The 21,694-nt window shown below is 36.9% G+C and overlaps 1 long non-coding RNA gene across 1 annotated transcript; it reads left to right on the forward strand.

The window, feature by feature from the left end:
• Positions 1-17,499: 17,499 nt before the first annotated feature.
• Positions 17,500-19,580, forward strand: LOC124267623. Its single transcript, XR_006896073.1, has 3 exons — positions 17,500-17,584; positions 18,291-18,368; positions 19,550-19,580. It is a non-coding gene; the product is annotated as an uncharacterized LOC124267623 (long non-coding RNA).
• The last annotated feature ends 2,114 nt before the right edge of the window (positions 19,581-21,694 follow it).

Raw genomic sequence — 21,694 nt, forward strand, 5'->3', positions numbered from 1 at the left:
TGATAAGCTTATCATAACTCATAAACGAAAATTTGCCTTCGCTTCGCGCTTTCTCCATCACAGGGAACAGTTGTGATCTTATCCATCGTACCCTCTCTGTAAGGTCTTCCGATACCCGATGTTGTTTGTCGCCTTTAAGTTTAAGCCGGGCCGACTTAATTACCCTCTGCTTATCTTTGTAGGATGCAAATTTAACAATTATCGGTCGGTTAGTGCCTTTAGTATCACTGTCATCAATGATGTCTCTCTCCTTACAGAATTCTCTCACTTTGGTCCCTGTCCCTGCTGAATGAGTCAGTGAGGTAGGGGAGGGGGAAGGAGGGATTTCTGGGGTTCCCCGCCATGATATTGCTGAAATAATGCTAAAAGCGGAGTAAAACCATACTCAATCACTCACTCACTCACTTCACACTTCGTACAATAAGTTCATTAGATGTCAGGAAATATACGTGGAGATACGCGTTTCTATTTCATATTATCTTGCTTCACACATAACATAACATAACAAACATCGAGGGTACATCAGCCCATGTCCCCCTCGAGACCAGTGAACAACTTATAATGTATGATTTCATTCTGGTTTTTGTGAGAGCATGGTATTGAAGACTACGGGATTTTCGATAGTGCATTTGACTTCAGACAACACTGTGCTGGGACTCTATCCTGGCACGGTTTCCCATGATGGGAACTGATATGAAGTATTATCTGTTAACGCTGATAACACAGAAGCCAAATGTCTCATAATGCTCTACCGGCAGCTAAAGATTTATGGGAACTGATTCGGCAACAACGTGAACAATGTATGTGTGAACATAAATGCCAGGAACTTATCAAACGTACGTCACCATTGTCTGTTAAATCAAGTAACATTTTACATTCACATATAATCACTAATAGAATAATATTTAGAGAATATATCGAGCGAATGTTCTAGGAACCGATACCACATGCAAAGACTTGCAACCTTGAACATACAAAGACTTGCATCCCTTGCAATAGTCAAATAACAATCAAGCACATTTTGCTTGAATGTGTAGACTTTGCACTTATCTGACAGCGGGTTTATGATAATGTTCCTAGCTTAACAGAACATTTTACAACAGTTTCTAACCATTCAAGTTTAGCATATTTAAGAGAAATCCATCTTTATGAGAACAACAAAAATAGAATTTTATCTCAATAGTCAGGTTTTGCCCTTGAATGTGATATTTGCTTGGGAATTTAGTGATTTTCAGCATCCTTCTTATTACAATGCCCCATATCTTGTAATGCAAAAATATTTCTCAATCACTCACTCATTGTTCCTCCTGACAAATAGGCTTGTTGAATTCATAAACTATATACATGCAACATGTTGGGTGGTTGGCGTGTTGTTTTACGCCGCACTCAGCAATATTCCAGCTATATGGCGGTGGTCTATAAATAAGCGAGTCTGGATCAGACAATGCTCATTATGCTCATATCTTTGACTCTTCCTTTTTGTTTTACTTTTTTTCGAAATTAGAAATGCCTGTTCTTTTTGAAGTGATATGATATACTAAGGATGTACAACAAACCTTAAGTAATACACGCAAATGCAGATCCCCCGCCATGACTGAATCTGAGTGGATGGACATGCCACTTTGCTTTCCGATACTTAGCACGGATCAGCAATTTCATCAAAGAAAAACGTAATCGTACATCCCCACCCACTGACGTCATAAGCACTCCAAGCAATACTGTGTGTCACCAAAGTGATGGAACACTCCTTAGTGTGAATATCGGAACAAAATAGACAGACTTTGTGGATATCTACCAAAGCCTAATGCTGCCACTTTTGTAGCACAAATATTTTTTCTGCTACAACTCTTGTTGCTTCGATTATTTACTCGTTACTTCGAGTATTTTCTCAGTATTTCAATAATTTTCTCGTTACTTCGAGTTTTTTCTCGTTACTTTGAGTATTTTCTCGTAACTTCAAATATTTTAGGGTTGCTTCGATTAATTTCTCGTTGCTTCAAGTTTCTTTCAAAAACTTGAAATTTCAAATATTTTCTCGTTGCTTCAAGTTTCTGTCAAAAACTTGAAATTTCGAGTATTTACTCGTTGCTTCGAGTATTTTCTCGTTACATCAATTATTTTCTCATAGCTTCAATTAATTTCTCGTTGCTTAGATTATTTTCTCGTTGCTTCAATTAATTTCTCGTTGCTTAGATTATTTTCTCGTTGCTTCAAGTTTCTCTCAAAAACTTGAAATTTCGAATATTGAATCGTTGCTTTGAATACTTTCTCATTATTTCAATTATCTTTTCGTTGCTTCGATTAATTTCTCGTTGCTTCAAGTTTCTTTCAAAAACTTGAAATTTCAAATATTGACTCGTTGCTTTGAATACTTTCTCATTATTTCAATTATCTTTTCGTTGCTTCGATTAATTTATCGTTGCTTCAAGTTTCTTTCAAAAACTTGAAATTTCAAATATTTTCTCGTTGGTTCAAGTTTCTTTCAAAAACTTGAAATTTCGAATATTGACTCGTTGCTTCGAATATTTTCTCGTTACTTCAATTATTTTCTCATTGCTTCGATTAATTTCTCGTTGCTTCGAATATTTTCTCGTTGCTTCAAGTTTCTGTAAAAAACTTGAAATTTCGAGTATTTACTCGTTACGTCAATTATTTCTTCGTTGCTTCGATTACCTTCTCTTTTGGAGTGCCTAAAGCTCGGGCCAAGAAAACTCGGGCCGGGCCGGGCCACCGGGTACTGCTAAAAATGGATTGCAGAATATTAAAACGAAACCTACACATTTGGGGGAGAAACACTTCCTGCCATCTTAAATGTTTTGTTTGATTGAAAATGTATGTTTAACGATGAAATAAAAAGAAAACTATGACTACATACTGAGAGTCACGTAGAAAAGACACCGTCTTGTTGTTATGTGTTTTCCTTGATATGTCTATGTGAGAAGGTTAGTTACTTCTCTTAGCGCGTGACACCCTGGGCAGGAAGTGACAGTGTTTTGACTCAATTTCTTTACTTAATTGAAATATTGAGGTTCCCTAATTAACCATTATTACCGCATGCTGAATCAGCACAGGTCGTTTATGTTATTGCGAAGTGGATATTGGCTAATGTCAGCGTGTTAATTTTCTAGAGTTACTGCGTAGTGTTTGAAGCAAACACGTTGCGTAAAGTGATGCCATCTTTTCTATATCCTCAAAATAGTATTATATGTGTTCGGTCTTGCCCAGGCTCCCAAAAGCACCTTAAACCTCACACATGCAACCAGCATTGTATTTATATCTATAGAATGGTATTGCATCTGCCTAAATATCAGTTTGTATTGTTACAAAATGCCATATGTAAAGATGATTGGTCCGTTAAAATGAAGCCCTTTTCCCTTTCCATTCCCAACATAGAGTCAATCAAAAGTGGCTAGTCTCTGAAATACACACACACACACACACACACACACACACACACACACACACACACACACACACACACACACACACACACACACACATTTCCCCTTGCGAGATGTTGATTTGTTCTTTAAATTGCTAAAAAGTTGCGTTGAACACCAAACAAAACCACACACTTGAAAAACAAACCCCCACCCCCAAAAAAAAACCAAACAAAATAACACCCAAAACAAATGCTCATAATAAAGTCGGAACGTTTACTATCGACTCTGCTTTTCTAAGAGATTTCTTATGGATATGGAACGGGCTTTGTCGCTATTATTTCATGTGGTTCGTTTGCATGGGCGATTTCTTTTCTTTCTTTACTTTTAAAAACTGACGCAACGGACGAACTGAGTGTATCCATACTACATATCGAAGTGTGATACATAGTACTATGATTCGTACGTGAAAGGGGTTTGAAAAACATCAACACAAAAATACTATCTTATATTAGGCAGGTTGTTCGCCTGTGTTTCTGGCATACTTTTTAAATGGTAACATTCGATGGGATTCGATTTGATATTTGTCATGGAACGCTACAGTCAAAACAAATATGAAAACAGGGATTCATATGACTGTGGTCCGATGACTTGTGACATGTTTAGAATGAGGCTAAGGGCCCCTCTTTGAGCAACGTGATCGTTCAAATTACTTCAATCTGAGACTTCATTAAGAGGTTTTAGGTAGATATAACTAGATATATGTACAATTCAGGATACATGTGTGATGTTTAAGTTGTTTTTGATGGCCCGGGACAAGTCATAGACTTAACACTTTTGATAGAGGCTGGATATGTTGGAGAGGAAAACGGGCTTCACTTTATCGGACCAGTTATCCATACGTGTGGCATTTTGTAACATTGAAAATGATATTTAGGTACATATAATACTAATCTATGGATTTAAACAAAATTCAAGATACATGTTTGAGATCTATGCTGCTTTTGACGGCCCGGGCAAAACAGAACCGAACTGTCACAGTGTGGGGAAAAGATCGTATCATTTACCTGTGGGCATGCTATAAATACGATGAACAGTGAACTTCTGAGTAGTATTTGTAAAAACCTTTCCGGGCCGACTAAAATGTATATCGGGATTGACTGAAGTATATATACGTTTTGAATCGTGTTTCGTTTAACGACTTCTCTTTTAGACGTAACCTTGCTTAGTCACCTTTCACAGGCCACTCGTCTTCCTGAGTTTTAAGCGATTTACTCTAAAAAGGTTATTATGACACACGTGTGTGGCTTCTTGCTGCCCATATTGTCATGGGTGTAAGCTGGATTAATTAATTGTAGACATGGTTTTCGATAATTAATGTAGTAGCCAATTATATACTTGGCCCTCTTTGACCCGGCTCGGCTCGACCCGGCCAGAGTTTTAGGACATCCCCCTTCTCGTTGTTTCTGATAGAAACTTGAAGTAACGAGAAAAGAACTCGAAATAGCGAGACAATTATTGAAGTTACGAGAAAATACTCGAAGTAACGAGAATTGTAGCAGAAAAAAAAATATTTGTGCTACAAATGTTGCAGCATTAGGCTTTTGTAGATAACAACTTCTTTATTTCGTGAGTGTGACGTTTCGATACAAATTCTTGTACCGTTCTCAACCAGGAATGTAACATGAAGTGGAACAGTTTGGAACAGTTTGATGTTACATCAGCTTTACTCCCGAATACAAAGTTATATGTAAAAGACAATTTATCAAACATGCTTAGCATAGAATCAGAGAGAATTGTTAACAGTAACTGCAGTTGTATAATATATAAGATATCTTTTACTGAAAATACAACCTGGTACAGACGCAATGACGTCTATAAGAGATAATAAAACTTTTTTGTATAAGTTCTGAGAGGTATCAACAATCAAATCTAAAATGAAAGTTATGAGGCTTATACATAGTGACACCTAGTACAGAAAATACTATTACATTTGACATGAAATCAATAGATATAGCTGAGTCTTTAGTAAGTGAGTGAGTGAGTGACAAGATTTGTAGTCCCATCGCCAGTATTTCAGCCATATAGTAACTAACATAAGTTATAGTGAGTGAGTTTAGTTTTAAGCCGCTTTTGCAATATTCCAGCAATATCGAGGGGCGGGGACACCAGAAATGGGCCTCACACATTGTACCCATGTCGGGAATCGAACCCGTGTCTTCGGGTTGATGAGCGAATGCTTTAACCAGTAGGCTACCCCACCGCCCCAATGAGGCCTATAAAGGTTTCTGGTAGAAAGTAGACCACAAATACTATCACATTTGGCATGCAATTAATATTTATAGTTCATTTTTAAGACAAGTCTTTGATTCAGTGAGTGAATGTCTTAAGATTCTTAGTCACTAAAGTAACTAAAAGAAGTTATACATTCATGACGAAGGACACTAAAACAGGTAGAATACGATATATATAGATAAAAACTAGCATATAAATGTAAAACTGTAGACAATACAACATATATAACAAGCTTTAGATCGCCAAGAACTGAAGGTAGATCGCCATATTAAGGACCATAGGAGACTTACGGTACTTGCTTCCTGCATGGACCCTAGCTGGATTTACACTGTAACTTCAGCCATTGGCGATTGTGCAACTGATTTACAAAACATATTGATCAACATTTTCCAAACAATTCAATTTCGTCTTAAACAGTCAATGGTTAAATAACAACTAACAATATCAAAAAAAACCTTGATTGTTTTCACTCCGGAATATTTAACAACGAGGAGAGTTCTATGGATATACAACTTCTTTAATATAATATGAGCGACGTTTCGGTGTAGCTACCAACACCGTTATCAATCACACCAACTTCTAAATGACACTCAAACAAGCCAGGAATATTTATCCCTTGTGATGGAAAAATCAACACAGTCAAACAGACTATGTTTGACCGTGATTCTTTCAGCACAGGGAATACAAACTAGAGGGTACGTATAATACGTATTCGGGTGTATATGGCGAATGGTCAGTAACACATTGTCGCATAATGATCTCTTCAAACCTGGACTGACAACCCAAGTAGGTATTGATTGAATTCCCGATAGTTGGCTTAAATTTCATGGGGCTTATAGGGCACGTAAGTAGGTCAAGGCACTTCGCGAGTACTTCCGGTGACAACGTTTTCGAATGGTCTCATGGTTGTCAGTTGATAGTAAGGAACTGATAATCCTTGCAGGAATAACAAATTTCCGACATAACCATCCCCAAATTAGCTAAATATTACGGCTGTCAACAGGTGTGACAGCCAAGCAAGCTTGTACACTTGGTCCGGTGTAGTAAAGTCATATTTGGAACCAGAACTGGTTCTTGAATATACGCTTGTCACCGGGAATCTGGTACCGGAAGTAAGCTGGGACCCTTTTCGCACATCGCAAGTAGGGACCCGCAAAGGGAACCGGGAACCGGTTTAGTTCCCGAAGTAGCGCCTCACGAAACTTACAGGCCCTATTGATACATACTTGCGTGTCCCACGTCTTTTGTATTAGATCTGTAATGCAACATCTAAGGATTGGTTTATAATCTGTGTAAGGGATGGGAAGAGGTGCCACAGATTTAGCTGCAGACATTTCTTCCAACGATAATGTTTTGGCCAGTAGCAAAAACGTTAAATGTTTCAATAATTTCAATTAAAAGTGGATGTTTAGAAGACATGTTTTAACAGCCCGAAGACATGTGAGAGAATCGACAAAGATGATGAACTGTGTATATTTAAGTTCTTTAAATATTCAAGAGCTGTGAACAAGTCTGTACCATATCGATGACTTTGTCCTCTTGTTTCAAGATCATGTCATGTTGTAAAGAGCTGGTTCATGAGGTGACAGAAAAACGCATACTGTTTTATAGAGCTGACCAAAACTAAATACAAAATTATCATCTTAAATCGACGCGCTCGGCATTAATCATGGCCATAACTCTGACAGTGTGAAAATATAATCAGGGAATTTACAAGCGTTCTCACGAATCTCCAACCGGAAAGTGACTACCTTGTAACAACTTAATGTACCAACGTTTCGTTATTTGCTGACATTTTATCAAACACATTATATCCAAATATAACCACTTCAATATATTCAAATTTAACCAAGTTCAAATCACATGATAAATCTATAAAAGTCAGTTTAAACTTATGTACAAAATCATTACCACACAAACCACTCAAAAGCAAGTTTTCATATATACATTGTAACATCATAATGTCATCAATTTACAATTTAGATCACGGGCTGTGGCAATATTACTTAGAGATTAATAGTGGGGTCCAGAGAAGATCCTTTAGTTTCTTTGAAGAAACATACCTTGATTGAACGATTCAATAAGTACTGAATATGAGCATTTAAAGTGCAAATGTCATGCCAACGTCTATAATGTAACATACAAAATGTATTCCATGTTTTCCAATCGTCCACACAGACACAAATACAGTTCAGTTTTAAAAAAATGATTTGAGTAACTATTGCCATCAAGCATGTTGGAGACACATCAATAGAAGAGAAAAAGTCTTCTATCATTTTTATACCATATTGCAATATATACGTGTCAGAATTTACAGAAAACCTTAGGAACAATATGAAGATTTCTTTCATGCACATATTGTTTACAACTACAGTAGCCAGTACTGAAGCGTAATGTCTAATCGGGGAAAAAAACGTGAACACCGAACAATATCTTACCTCGCACATGAATGTCGCTTTCTGATTGGCTGAGCGCTCTTCTATTATTTTCAATGTACCCCGCTTACAAGCGAGTAACATTTCAATGTACACCGCTGTCAATGGCAACTCATTTGGTACTTCGTGGTAGTAATTCTTTATCTCGAATAACATTGAATCACGTATGATGTACGGAAATTACCGATGTTTTGCGAATGCAAATCGATGGAAGGGGAGATAGCTCTAAATCTGTTTTTCTTGTCTGCAAAATCTAGCGATGGCTACAAAAGATTTGTACCCGTGCTTCAAACAATTCAAAATTAATATTAAGGTGTTCGGTAAGATAAATACGTTGTTCACTGTTCCCTTGGGGCCCATGGGTTGATGTACCTTCGATGTTTGCAGAAATGGATGTGCAGTTAGTTGAAGTAGTTACTTTAGTTATTTGTATTAGTCCATTTAGAATTAGTTTAGTTTTGAATAGTCATTGGGGTTTAATTATATCTTAAGGGGACGAATAAAGTTCTAAAAACATATTCTTCTGTTGTTGTTACTGTGGTATGTGACAATTGGTCAGAACCTGGCCCAGTTGGAAGCTGCTTTACACGAGGAATGACGTAGACTGCCCCTTCAGAGGATCAGGAGGCTGACAGGGGGTATCATACAATCACCTGGATGTTACACTCGGTATTGACCTTGAATCGTGTAAGACACGCAACACATCAACATGTGATATTTTGAAAGTTCACATTCACCAATGAATTCAAAATTAAACAGTCCAGGGTCATACCTGTACAGACATGGTTCTGTATGAAAATTAGTGGGGCTGGGGGTGGGGGCGGTTTAAATGAGCAACTATAATCATAAAATCAACATGGATTCCACGTTCAGAAAAACATTGTAACGACGAGCAGTTTTAGGTTGAAAACCCATCCATGGAAAAATACAGGGGGCGCTTAATTATGCTATTTTAGTATACAAAAGTAAAATGAATAAATTTTGTTACTGAAGACATTGTATAAAGTACAAACATCAGTAATATTAGCATGTATATATGACATGGCATCCCCCATAATGCTCCTTAATGCAAATGGAAAACTATCATATAATCTTAATATTGAGCTCAATGTATTAATTTCTGAGGTAACGTTGGATGTAACAGTTGCTGTCTGATGGTGGTTACAAGTCACCAATTCCATGTCGATTTTTGTTGTGTGTTTTGTGTGTTGTTTTACGCCAAACCCAGCAATATTCCAGCCATATGGCGGCGGTCTGTAAATAACCACTGACCAAACAGTGCAGTGATCAACAGCATTAGTGTCGATTTACGCAATTTGGATACGATGACATGTCAACCATGTCAGCGAGCCTGACCACCTGAATAACTAAGTCGCCTCTTACGAGAAGCATTGGTTGCTGAAGACAAATTCTGACAAAGTCTTCACAGGCGATTGCTGGTGTAGGATGTTTGTAACAGAGATTTTTCTTGCTGAATATACAGTGCTATAAACTATGTTTTCTCCACTAATGCTGTCAATGCCTCTTTACGGTGAGGTGAGGTGAGGTGGGTTTAACGTCATGCTTGAGAATATTTCGCTCATATCACGACGTGCATGCGTGTGTATGTGTATGTGTGGCTGCTTAATTTCTGAGGGCCAGGTTCTGACCAATTGTCACATACCACAGTAACAACAACAGAAGAATATGTTTTTAGAACTTTATTCGCCCCCTTAAGATATAATTAAACCCAAATGACTATTCAAAACTAAACTAATTCTAAATGGACTAATACAAATAACTAAACTAACTACTTAAACTAACTGCACATCCATTTCTGCAAACATCGAGGGTACATCAACCCATGGGCCCCGAGGGACCAGTGAACAACGTATTTATCTTACCGACCAACTTAATGTTAATTTTGAATTGTTTGAAGCACGGGTACAAATCTTTTTGTATCCATCGCTAGATTTTGCTGACAAGAAAAACAGATTTAGAGCTATCTCCCTTCCATCGATTTGCTTTCGCAAAACATCGGTAATTTCCGTACATCATACGTGATTCAATGTTATTCGAGATAAAGTATTACTACCACGAAGTACCAAATGAGTTGCCATTGACAGCGGTGTAAATTGAAATATTACTCGCTTGTAAGCGGGGTACATTGAAAATAATAGAAGAGCGCTCAGCCAATCAGAAAGCGACATTCATGTGTGAGGTAAGATAATGTTCGCTGTTAACGTTTTGTTCCCTATTAGACATTACGCTTCAGTACAGGCTACTGTAGTTGTGAACAATATGTGCATGAAAGAAATCTTGATATTGTTCCTCAGGTTTTGGGGCGGTAGGGTAGCCTAATGGTTCGAATCCCCACATGGGCACAATGTGTGAAGCCCATTTCTGGTGTCCCCCCACCGTGATGTTGCTGGAATATTGCTAAAAGCGGCGTAAAACCAAACTCAGTCAGTCAGTCAGTCCTAGGTTTTCTGTAAATTCTGAACTGTATATATTGCAATATGGTATAAAAATGATAGAAGACTTTTTTCTCTTCTATTGATGTGTCTCCAACATGCTTGATGGCAATAGTTACTCAAATCATTTTTTTAAAACTGAACTGCATTTGTGTGTGTGTGGACGATTGGAAAAAATGGAATACATTTTGTATGCTACATTGTAGACGTTGGCATGACATTTGCACTTTAAATGCTCATATTCAGTACTTATTGAATCGTTGGATCAAGGTATGTTTCTTCAAAGGAACATAAGGCTCTTCTCTGGAACCCACAATTAATTTCTAAGTGATATTGTAACAGTTCGTGATCTAAATTGTAAATAGATGACATTATGATGTTACAATGTAAATATGAAAACTTGCTTTTGAGTGTAATTTTGTGTGGTAAGGATTTTGTACATAAGTTTAAACTGACTTTTATAGATTTATCATGTGATTTGAACTTGGTTATATTTGAATATATTGAAGTGGTTATATTTGGATATAATGTGTTTGATAAAATGTTTGCAGATGACGAAACGTTGGTACATTAAGTAATAACAAGGTAGTCACTTTCCTGTTGGAGATTCGTCAGAACGCTTGTAAATTCCCTGATTATATTTTCACACTGTCAGAGTTATGGCCATGATTGATGCCGAGCGCGTCGATTTAAGATGATAATTTTGTATTCAGTTTTGGTCAGCTCTATAAAACAGTATGAGTTTTTCTGTCACCTCATGAACCAGCTCTATACAACATGACATGATCTTGAAACAAGAGGACAAAGTCATCGATATGGTACAGACTTGTTCAGAGCTCTAGAATATATAAAGAACCTACACAGTTCAACATCTTTATCGATTCTCTCACATGTCTTCGGGCTGTTAAAACATGTCTTCTAAACATCCACTTTTAATTGAAATTATTGAAACATTTAACGTTTTTGCTACTGGCCAAAACATTATCGTTGGAAGAAATATCTGCAGCTAAATCTGTGGCACCTCTTCCCATCCCTTACACAGATTCTAAACCAATCTTTAGATGTTGCATTACAGATCTAATACAAAAGACGTGGGACACGCAAGTAGGTTTCAATAGGGCCCTTAAGTTTCGTGAGGCGCTACTTCGGGATCTAAGCTGGTTCCAGTTTCCCTTTGCGGGTTCCTACTTGCGATATGCGAAACGGGTCCCAGCTTACTTCCGGTATCAGATTCCCGGTGACAAGCGTATTTTCAAGAACCAGTTCTGGATCCAAATATGACTTAACTACACCGGACCAAGTGTACAGGCTTGCTTGGCTGTCACACCAGTTGACAGCCGTAATATTTAACTAATTTGGGGATGGTTATGTCGGGAATTTGTTATTCCTTCAAGGATTATCAGTTCCTTACTATCCACTGACAACCATGAGACCATTCGAAAACGTTGTCACTCGCGAAGTGCCGTGACCCACTTACGTGCCCTATTAGCCCGATGAAATTTTAGCCAACTATCGGGAATTCAATAAATACCTACTTGGGTTGTCAGTCCAGGTTTGAAGAGATCATTATGCGACAATGTCTTATTGACCATTCGCCATATACACCCGAATACTTATTATACGTACCATCTAGTTTGTATTCTCTGTGCTGAAAGAATCACGGTCAAACATAGTCTGTTTGACTGTGTTTATTTTCCATCACAAGGGATAAATATTCCTGGCTTGTTTGAGTGGCATTTAGAAGTTGGTGTGATGAACAACGAGGAGAGTTCTATGGATATACAACTTCTTTAATATGATATGAGCGACGTTTAGGTGTACCTACTAACGCTTAACATTTGCTTGATAACGGTGTTGGTAGCTACACCGAAACGTCGCTCATATCATATTAAAGAAGTTGTATATCCATAGAACTCTCCTCGTTGTTAAATATTCCTGATTGAAAACAATCAAGGGTATTTTGGATATTGTTAGCTGTTATTTAACCATTGATTGTTTAAGAAGAAATTGAATTGTTTGGAAAATGTTGATCAATATCTTTTGTAAATCAACTGCACAATCGCCATTGGCTGAAGTTACAGTGTAAATCCAGCTAGGGTCCATGCAGGAAGCAAGTACCGTAAGTCTCCTATGGTCCTTAAATATTGCGATCTACCTTCAGTTCTTGGCGATCTAAAGCTTGTTATATATGTTGTATTGTCTATAGTTTTACATTGATATGCTAGTGTTGTATCTATATATATCGTATTCTACCTGGTTTAGTGGCCTTCGTCATGAATATATGACTTCTTTTTGTTACTTTAGTGACTAAGAATCTTAAGACATTCACTCACTGAATCAAAGAACTGTCTTAAAAAATGAACTATAAATATTAATTGCATGCCAAATGTGATAGTATTTGTGGTCTACTTTCTACCAGAAACCTTTATAGGCCTCATTGGGGCGGTGGGGTAGCCTACTGGTTAAAGCATTCGCTCATCAACCCGAAGACACGGGTTCGATTCCCGACATGGGTACAATGTGTGAGGCCCATTTCTGGTGTCCCCCGCCTCGATTTTGCTGGAATATAGCAAAAAAGCGGCTTAAAACTAAACTCACTCACTATAACTTCTGTTAGTTACTATACGGCTGAAATACTGGCGATGTGACTAAAAATCTTGTCACTCACTCACTCACTCACTTACTAAAGACTCAGCTATATCTATTGATTTCATGTCAAATGTAATAGTATTTTCTGTACTAGGTGTCACTATGTATAAGCCTCATAACTTTCATTTTAGATTTGATTGTTGATACCATTCAGAACTTATACTGAAAGGTTATATGATCTCTTATAGACGTCATTGCGTCTGTACCAGGTTGTATTTTCAGTAAAAGATATCTTATATATTATACAACTGCAGTTACTGTTAACAATTCTCTGTGATTCTATGCTAAGCATGTTTGACAAATTGTCTTTTACATATAACTTTGTATTCGGGAGTAAAGCTGATGCAACATCAAATTGTTCCAAACTGTTCCCCTTCATGTTACATTCCTGGTTGACAACGGTACAAGAGTTTGTATCGAAACGTCACACTCACGAAATAAAGAAGTTGTCATCTACAAAAGCCTAATGCTTCAACTTTTGTAGCACAAATATTTTTTTCTGCTACAATTCTCGTTGCTTCGAATATTTACTCGTTACTTCGAGTATTTTCTCGTAACTTCAATAATTTTCTCGCTACTTTGAGTTCTTTTCTCGGTACTTCAAGTTTCTATCAAAAACTTGAAATTTCAAATATTTTCTCGTTACTTCAAGTTTCTGTCAAAAACTTGAAATTCCGAGTATTTACTCGTTATTTCAATTAATTTTTCGTTGCTCCAATTAATTTCTCGTTGCTTCGAATATTTTCTCTTTGCTTCAAGATTCTGACAAAAATTAGAAATTTCGAATATTGTCTCGTTGCTTCGAATACTTTCTCGTTATTTCAAATATTTTTCGTTGCTTTGATTAATTTCTCGTTGCTTCAAGTTTCTGAAAGAAAGTTGAAGGAGGGCCAAGTATATAATTGGCTACTATCGAAAACCATGTCTACAATTAATTAATCCAGCTTACACCCACGACAATATGGGCAGCAAGAAGCCACACACGTGTGTCACTATAACCTTATTAAATCGCTTAAAACTCAGAAAGACGAGTGGCCTGTGAAGTGACTAAGCAAGGTTACGACTAAAAGAGAAGTCATTAAACGAAACAGGATTCAAAACGTATAAATACTTAAGTCAATCCCCATATACATTTCAGTCGGCCCGGAAAGGTTTTTACAAATACTACATCAGAATTAGAACCTCTATCAAAAGTGCTAAGTCTCTGACTTGTCCCGGGCCATCAACAACAACTTTAACATCGCACATGTATCCTGAAATGTACATATATCTAGTTATATCCACCTAAAACTTCTTCATGAAGTCTCAGATTGAAGAAATTTAAACGATCACGTTGCTCAAAGAGGGGCCCTTAGCCTCATTCTAAGCATGTCACAAGTCATCGGACCACAGTCATATGAATCCCTGTTTTCATATTTGTTTTGACTGTAGCGTTCCATGACAAATATCAAATCGAATCCCATCGAATGTTACCATTTTAAAAGTATGCCAGAAACACAGGCGAACAACCTGCCTAATATAAGATAGTATTTTTGTGTTGATGTCTTTTAAACCCCTCCTCTCACGTACGAATCATAGTACTATGTATCACTATACACTCCGATATGTTTGTCAACATATACATGTAGTATGGATACACTCAGTTCGTCCGTTGCGTCTGTTAGAAAAGCAGAGTCGATAGTACACATTCCGATTATATTATGAGCATTTGTTTTGGGTGTTGTTTGGGGGGGAGGGGGTGGTTAGTAGGGGATGGATGGTGTGTGTGTGTGTGTATGTCGGTTTGTTTCAAGTGTGTGGTTTTGTTTGTTGTTTAACGCAGCTTTCAGCAATATACCTGCCATATGACTGTAAAATTCGAGTCTAGACCAGACAATTCCTCGGTGGATATAATGACGGAGCATATGTTTATGAATCACTAGATATCAGGTGTTCTCGAAAAGGTATGCGTATCCTGTCCCACCATATGGACATCCTAGGGTAATGTTCACCTAGGAACGATTAGGGAACGTATGGTACAAGTCTTAATAGGGAACTGCAATGTGTACCATTTGTCACTGACGCAACACATTCTGAGAATGTTGCTACTTCATGTGTTGCAAGTATCTTACCTTCACCGACCGCTTAGTGGTGGCAGATAAAGCAGCTGTCAGTTGGGTCAGGAAAGAAGAAGATATGGTTTTAAAGAACAAATCAACATCTCGCAAGGGGAAATATGTGTGTGTGTGTGTGTGTGTGTGTGTGTGTGTGTGTGTGTGTGTGTGTGTGTGTGTGTGTGTGTGTGTGTGTGTGTGTGTGTGTGTGTGTGTGTGTGTGTGTGTGTGTGTGTGTGTGTGTGTGTGTGTGTGTGTGTGTGTGTGTTTCATAGACTATCCACTTTTTATTGACTCTATGTTTGGAATGGAGATGGAAAAGGGCTTCATTTTAACGGACCAATCATCTTTACATGTGACATTTTGTAACAATACAAACTGATATTTAGGCAGATCCAATACCATTCTATAGTTATACCATTCAATGCTGGTTACATGTGTGAGGTTTAATGTGCTTTTGGGAGCCGGGCAAGGCCAAACACATATAATACTATTTTGATGATATAGAAAGGATGGCATCACTTTACGCAACGTGTTTGCTCCAAACACTACGCAGTAACTCTAGAAAATTAACATAGCGGTAAGAGCTTTAACATATATTTAAACATGTCACATTTACACGCTGACATTAGCCAATATCCACTTTGCATTAACATAAACGGCCTGTGCTGATTCAGCATGAGGTAATAATGGTTAATTAGGGAACCTCAATATTTCAATTAAGTAAAAAAATTGAGTCAAAACACTGTCACTTCCTGCCCAGGGCGTCACACTCTAAGAGAAGCAAGTGACCTTCTCACATAGACATATCAAGGAAAACACATAACAACAAGACGGTGATTTTTCTACGTGACTCTCAGTATGTAGTCATAGTTTTCTTTTTAAAATATTTTCAACATATTTAAGAAAGTTTAAATTATCTGAATCTGATTTGTACAATTTTGCTTACATGCTTCATGTAGCTGTGGTCAGTTTGAGGGAATCTGACAAGATCGAGAGCTGGAGAGTGGGTGTTTGTATTCACTACTGGTTCAAAAAATGAATGAGGCTATGATAACACAGTTTCACAGATGGATTTTTCAGCATCAAAGACAAGAGTCAGAGGAGACAAACTTTTAAGCAATTTGAAGAAATTGGACACAGCCAAGTTGACTTTCTGTATACAAGTTACGTTTAAACCGAAATATAATATATTTTAATAATTGCTAAAAAGGGCACTGCTTCGAGAACGTACTTTGGCACGAAATCACAACAGTTACGTAAAAGGGTAATATGACATATTTTTGTGGTGCTGTAAGGTTCTTAAAATTAGGCCAAACATTCAAAAATCTAAAGTTGGAAAACATCTACAGCAGAAACGTGTCTTAGATTGTGAGTAGTAGTGTTTCAAACTTTACTTATCCGATAAGTAATCGCACGTAACTGCTGTAGATTTTACACACTTCCTAATTTTTAATGGATCTTTCGCGTTATCTACACCAATATGTCTATGGGGCCTTTTAAAATGTTTAATATGCCAAACAAGAATGTGTGGACAATATCACGATGTTTATTTCTTTACCATGTCTCTGGACCCAGTCTGAATATTAATTGTACGTGCAGTCGAGACTCGCGTCAATTCTGAATTTTCGCAAAACCGATCGAACACTGATGTAAACAACTACTGTCTTAGTCCATGTAAAGTGTGAAAATGACTTAAAACGTTTTGTTTTGAAGCCAGTTTCCGACCACAGATGAGACATTCAAATTTGACATCGTGTATTTGGACGGTATTTCCCTTCTTTCATGATGGAATCGGTAAATCTACCTCCCGTGAGTCGGGTGCATCCGCCATTTTGGAACGATGGCTGGTACCGGATGATCTCGTCGATCGTGATTTTTTTAAAGTATGTATTAAAACTATATAAATGATACAATAAATCTTATGGAGCTTTTAAAAACTGTATTGAGTCGTATTTGCTTCTTTAGATATGTTATTTATTTTGAAGAGACAAAAACCCAACTCAACTGATTAACGTGTCTTGGCATTGGTTCAATTATGACATCGAAAGAAAGAGCACCTCTAATTGGCTGGAAGCGATTTTGGCGCTTTTCTAAAATCTGAACATGGCGGTACCGAACATGACTGCGTCTATGGACGACACTGATCGTGTGAACTTCCAAAGTTGTCTTCTCTTTGGTACGATGGAAAAATCTCTGACAATTTCTTCACCAACCAGGAAAGAAGTTTAGGCAAAGTTCTGTGTCAAACTACCGCGCCGTCGTTGTGGGAATCAAAGGTAAATGATCGAAGTTTAAGTTAAAAATATTTGCTTCTGTGTTGAAAAATCGTGTGAGCCTGTCACATTTGTCAATATTTTGATAAAATCACATCTTCAGCTTGTATAATTCAGTCTTAAAACCCGAGAAGATTCGGGTTAGAACTGGCCTTCAGTAACCCATGCTTGTCGTAAGGGGCGACCTACGGGATCGGGTGGTCACACTCGCTGACATGGTTAACAGACAGCCGCCATATAGCTGCAATATTGCTGAGTGCGGTTTAAACCTCCAAGTTCTGTATTCCTGTGATGATACTTTTGTGATTGCTTGTATTTGTGGTTTTAAAATTGATGTGACAATACCAAAGATATAACTTCATTATCCGGGAAGAAATTCTTTGTGCATCCTTCGTCTAAAATAAATTCTTTGATTTCAGCAAATTCTGTTCTTCAGAAATTGGGATTTAATGTCGATCTTTGTGGCAGTAGAGAAAGGTGTTTTGCAGAAAAGGACCAAAACGTTTTCAATATCAGGAATGTGATGTGCTTTGTGTTGTATTTATTAACATTAAAGTTCCCAATGATTAGTAAAATATACTATAGCTCTATGACAAAATTAATTACTATGACTCTGTGTGACGAAAGTATCATCACAGGAGCCACTTGTTCCGTTTGATTTACATGCATTAATTTAAACATCATCTCATTGAATTGTTTTATCTACCAGATCCTGCGTCAACCTATGTGCCTTCAGGGGTTAAACATAAACAGTCAAAAACAGACTTGGACTCGACAGGAACCAAAGGTATTTATTTGTGTTCGAAAGGTATAATTTGTAGTGATGCACCAATGGATCAAATGATCAGATAATTTACCATTTGACAATCAAACTTTGATTATATATTTGAATAAATTCCAATCGATAATACTATACTGTTTTCAAGAATAACAAAGATTGGTGTACATGCAAGATTTGTAAATACCTCCAGGTAGGTCATAATACAGGAGGTCAAGGCTTTTTTTAGCTTGCCAAGGGAGCCATTGTTTTCTTCTTTTGCAGGTAGTGGATAAAAATATTAGTTTTAGGGTGGATGCATATATTATTTAGACCCATGTTTAATAATATGTTGGAATATGCAAGCATTGATGAAGGTTTCGTAAAGGCATGTAGTATGTTATGAAGACATATTAAAAACAACTCCCAAGGTTGGAATTATCAATTAACCCCTTGCCTTACGTCCATGTCCACTGGTTTTTTTCTGTTGGGCAAGCAAATTTGTATATCACACTGTACCGGTGTCCATTTGACTTTCCAATGTTAATTATGTTGTTTATTTAAACCATCAGCAAGAAAACGGTCGGTATAGTGGAAAAATTATCAGGGCAAGTTACTTTACATGTGCCACTGTATCAGAGTACACAATCAATTTTAAAGTTATTTCTACCCTGAATTCCTGATAAATATATCACATTGAAATCGAAACAAGCTGAGCAGACTGTGAAGAAACTGTCTGCTTCCCCACCACATATAATCGCATCACGAAAACATTCTGTATTTATGAAAGGCTCAATTCTTATTGAATTCACGAACATGGTTGGAAATGTATACATTTATTGATATTTGTCACATTCACTCTTAGATCTATAGTCGTTCTATTCTGATTCTACATGGAAGTCGACACATAGATATTGAGGTCTACTTTCTCAATTTTCGCACACACAAACAATTGGCAACATAAGTATCTAATCCATAAAAGTATCTTGGACATCAATGTACAACTTCTAAATGCCACTGAAAGACATCATAAGTATCTATGTCGAAACGTTGCATGTAAGTATTAAAGAAGTTGTTAGCCATAAAATTATCCTTGTCCATTCTTTGAATATGAACTAGTTAATGCCAGTACTACCACCCTTTATAATTTTGTTAGCATTGAAATGCTTAAAGTTTCTTACCATATGTCTTGTTATCTTCTATGCTTCCAGGTGATCCTGCCATCTCTGGAGGTTAAAAGGGCACGGCTGTCGTTTAGTTCAACAGAAGGTAGCCGCGAACATAAAAATTAAATTTTGTATTCTGCTTGAGCTGAAGAAGGCATTACAGTAATATTAAATGCACCTGGTATATCATTACCAGTATGCGCTGAAATTGGTTTTGAAATATTTCAAACACTTTTAGTGTCACAAGTATTTTATGGCAACTTATGTATGTATAGCATATTTTGTATCCTTGTTATATATTGTATATTGATAATGGATAGACCATACAGAATGTGTTTGTAAAATTTGTAAAAGACATATCGAGGATGAGTATCTTTTTATTTGTATTTGTAGTGCCTAAGAAGAAATTAGAACCAAATATATACCTGAATAATTTGCCCATCCTATATGTCACAAATTTGCAATATTGATGTGCAGAAACAATGAAACATGTAACAGGTTGGGGGTGGGGAACGTGGTCGTCAGGATATATTTTATGTCCCATCCCAACCGTCAATTTTGAAAGTTATGTAAAAAAGGATTAAAAGAAAATTCTAACAAATAAATAAAGTCAATGAATCTTTACTCACTGTTGTTGTTATTTATTTTATAGGTGGCAATAACAATTCAAGAATAGGCAACTGCAAGAGTGAATTAAACTTTTGCTAGTTTACCGGCTTGTTCGTTATAACAGTTCAGAGTACTGTAGATCTATTATTCCTATAACTTCCAAATTTCCAATTTCACAAGAATAACTACTGTGCGCAAAGGCAGAGCCAAGAATGCAGCACTGTAATTCAAATATAAAACTCTAATAAGCCCCAAAACACTAGAACTTATGTTGAGTCTGTTGTCTCTGTAACTGCTTTTGAAGGAGAGTATGCTATATGAGATGCCGTCATACTTCCGGTAATGCATGTAGCAGAGGCCACCGAATGCAAGAAGAATGCGATCTAACATCCAAATAAGATGTGACATTAAATTAAATGGATATAGTGTACCAACTGCAACCTCCAGGAACACGCCTGGGTAAGTACTTTTTTTAATATTCATTTATATTTTAGCAGATTTAATGTATAAACAATCTCTGAATCAACAACACATGTTTTGATGACGTAATCGCCTGGTGATCGCGTGACAATTCGAGCATATCTCTGGAGTGAATCATAACCATTAAATCTTACGACAAAATACATTAATATAAACTTGTAACTACAATATACAATGTTTTTACATACAATACATGTATGTTATAAGATGTAATCATATCTTGAGAATGTCTTACAGTGGCATTTCCCCCCCAAAAATAACGAGTCTACTATTCTTTCCTGGAAAGCCTGCTATCAAGTAACTTTTGTGTAATTAGCAGTTGTTGTGTATTGACAATTCAACTTTCAACTCTATTATTTAGCATGAATTTTCATCATTATGTAAATAACTCTTCAAACTTACTTATACAGTACTCTCCCTAGTGTACTGTGATGTCACTTGCATTGTGACATCATAACTCAGTTATGACTTCATAGTCCTAACTGTCAGTTCACCTGATGAAGGGACCTGGAATGGTCTCGAAACGTTGTGAGAGAAATTACAAAGAAGTTAAATCCATAAAAATATCTTGGATGTCTTGAGAAGTTAATGAACATGATCTCATAACGTGATAAAAATGCAAAGTCCTCGATCATGTATAGAACAGTGATGTGGGCCTAAGACCACCCCACATCAGAAATAAACTTGACTTCAATAAGAATTAAATATTATTCTACTAAATTATACCCTGTCTTTTTATCTTTAGAGAGCATGGGGTTTAGATGTGAAATTCTGTGTCTTGTGTTGCAGAAAAAAGTTGCGTTCGTGAACTCTTCAGGAGGTCTTCATGAAGTCTTCATGAAATCTTCGTTAACTCTTCAGGTCTTCATGAACTCTTCAAGAAGTCTTCGTTAACACTTCAAGAAGTCTTCAAGAACTCTTCAGGAGGTCTTCATGAACTCTTCAGGAGGTCTTCATGAACTCTTCGTTAACTCTTCATGAAGTATTCATGAACTCTTCAGGAGGAAGTCTTCATGAAGTGTTCATGAAATCTTCTTCATGAAGAATTCATGAACATTAAATGAGACATTTACTTCATGAAGACTTCATGAAGTTCCTTCA

Source organism: Haliotis rubra, unplaced genomic scaffold (genome assembly GCF_003918875.1).
Source record: "Haliotis rubra isolate DU_JTF1 unplaced genomic scaffold, ASM391887v1 Scf1325, whole genome shotgun sequence".
Classification (NCBI taxonomy): Eukaryota; Metazoa; Mollusca; class Gastropoda; order Lepetellida; family Haliotidae; genus Haliotis; species Haliotis rubra.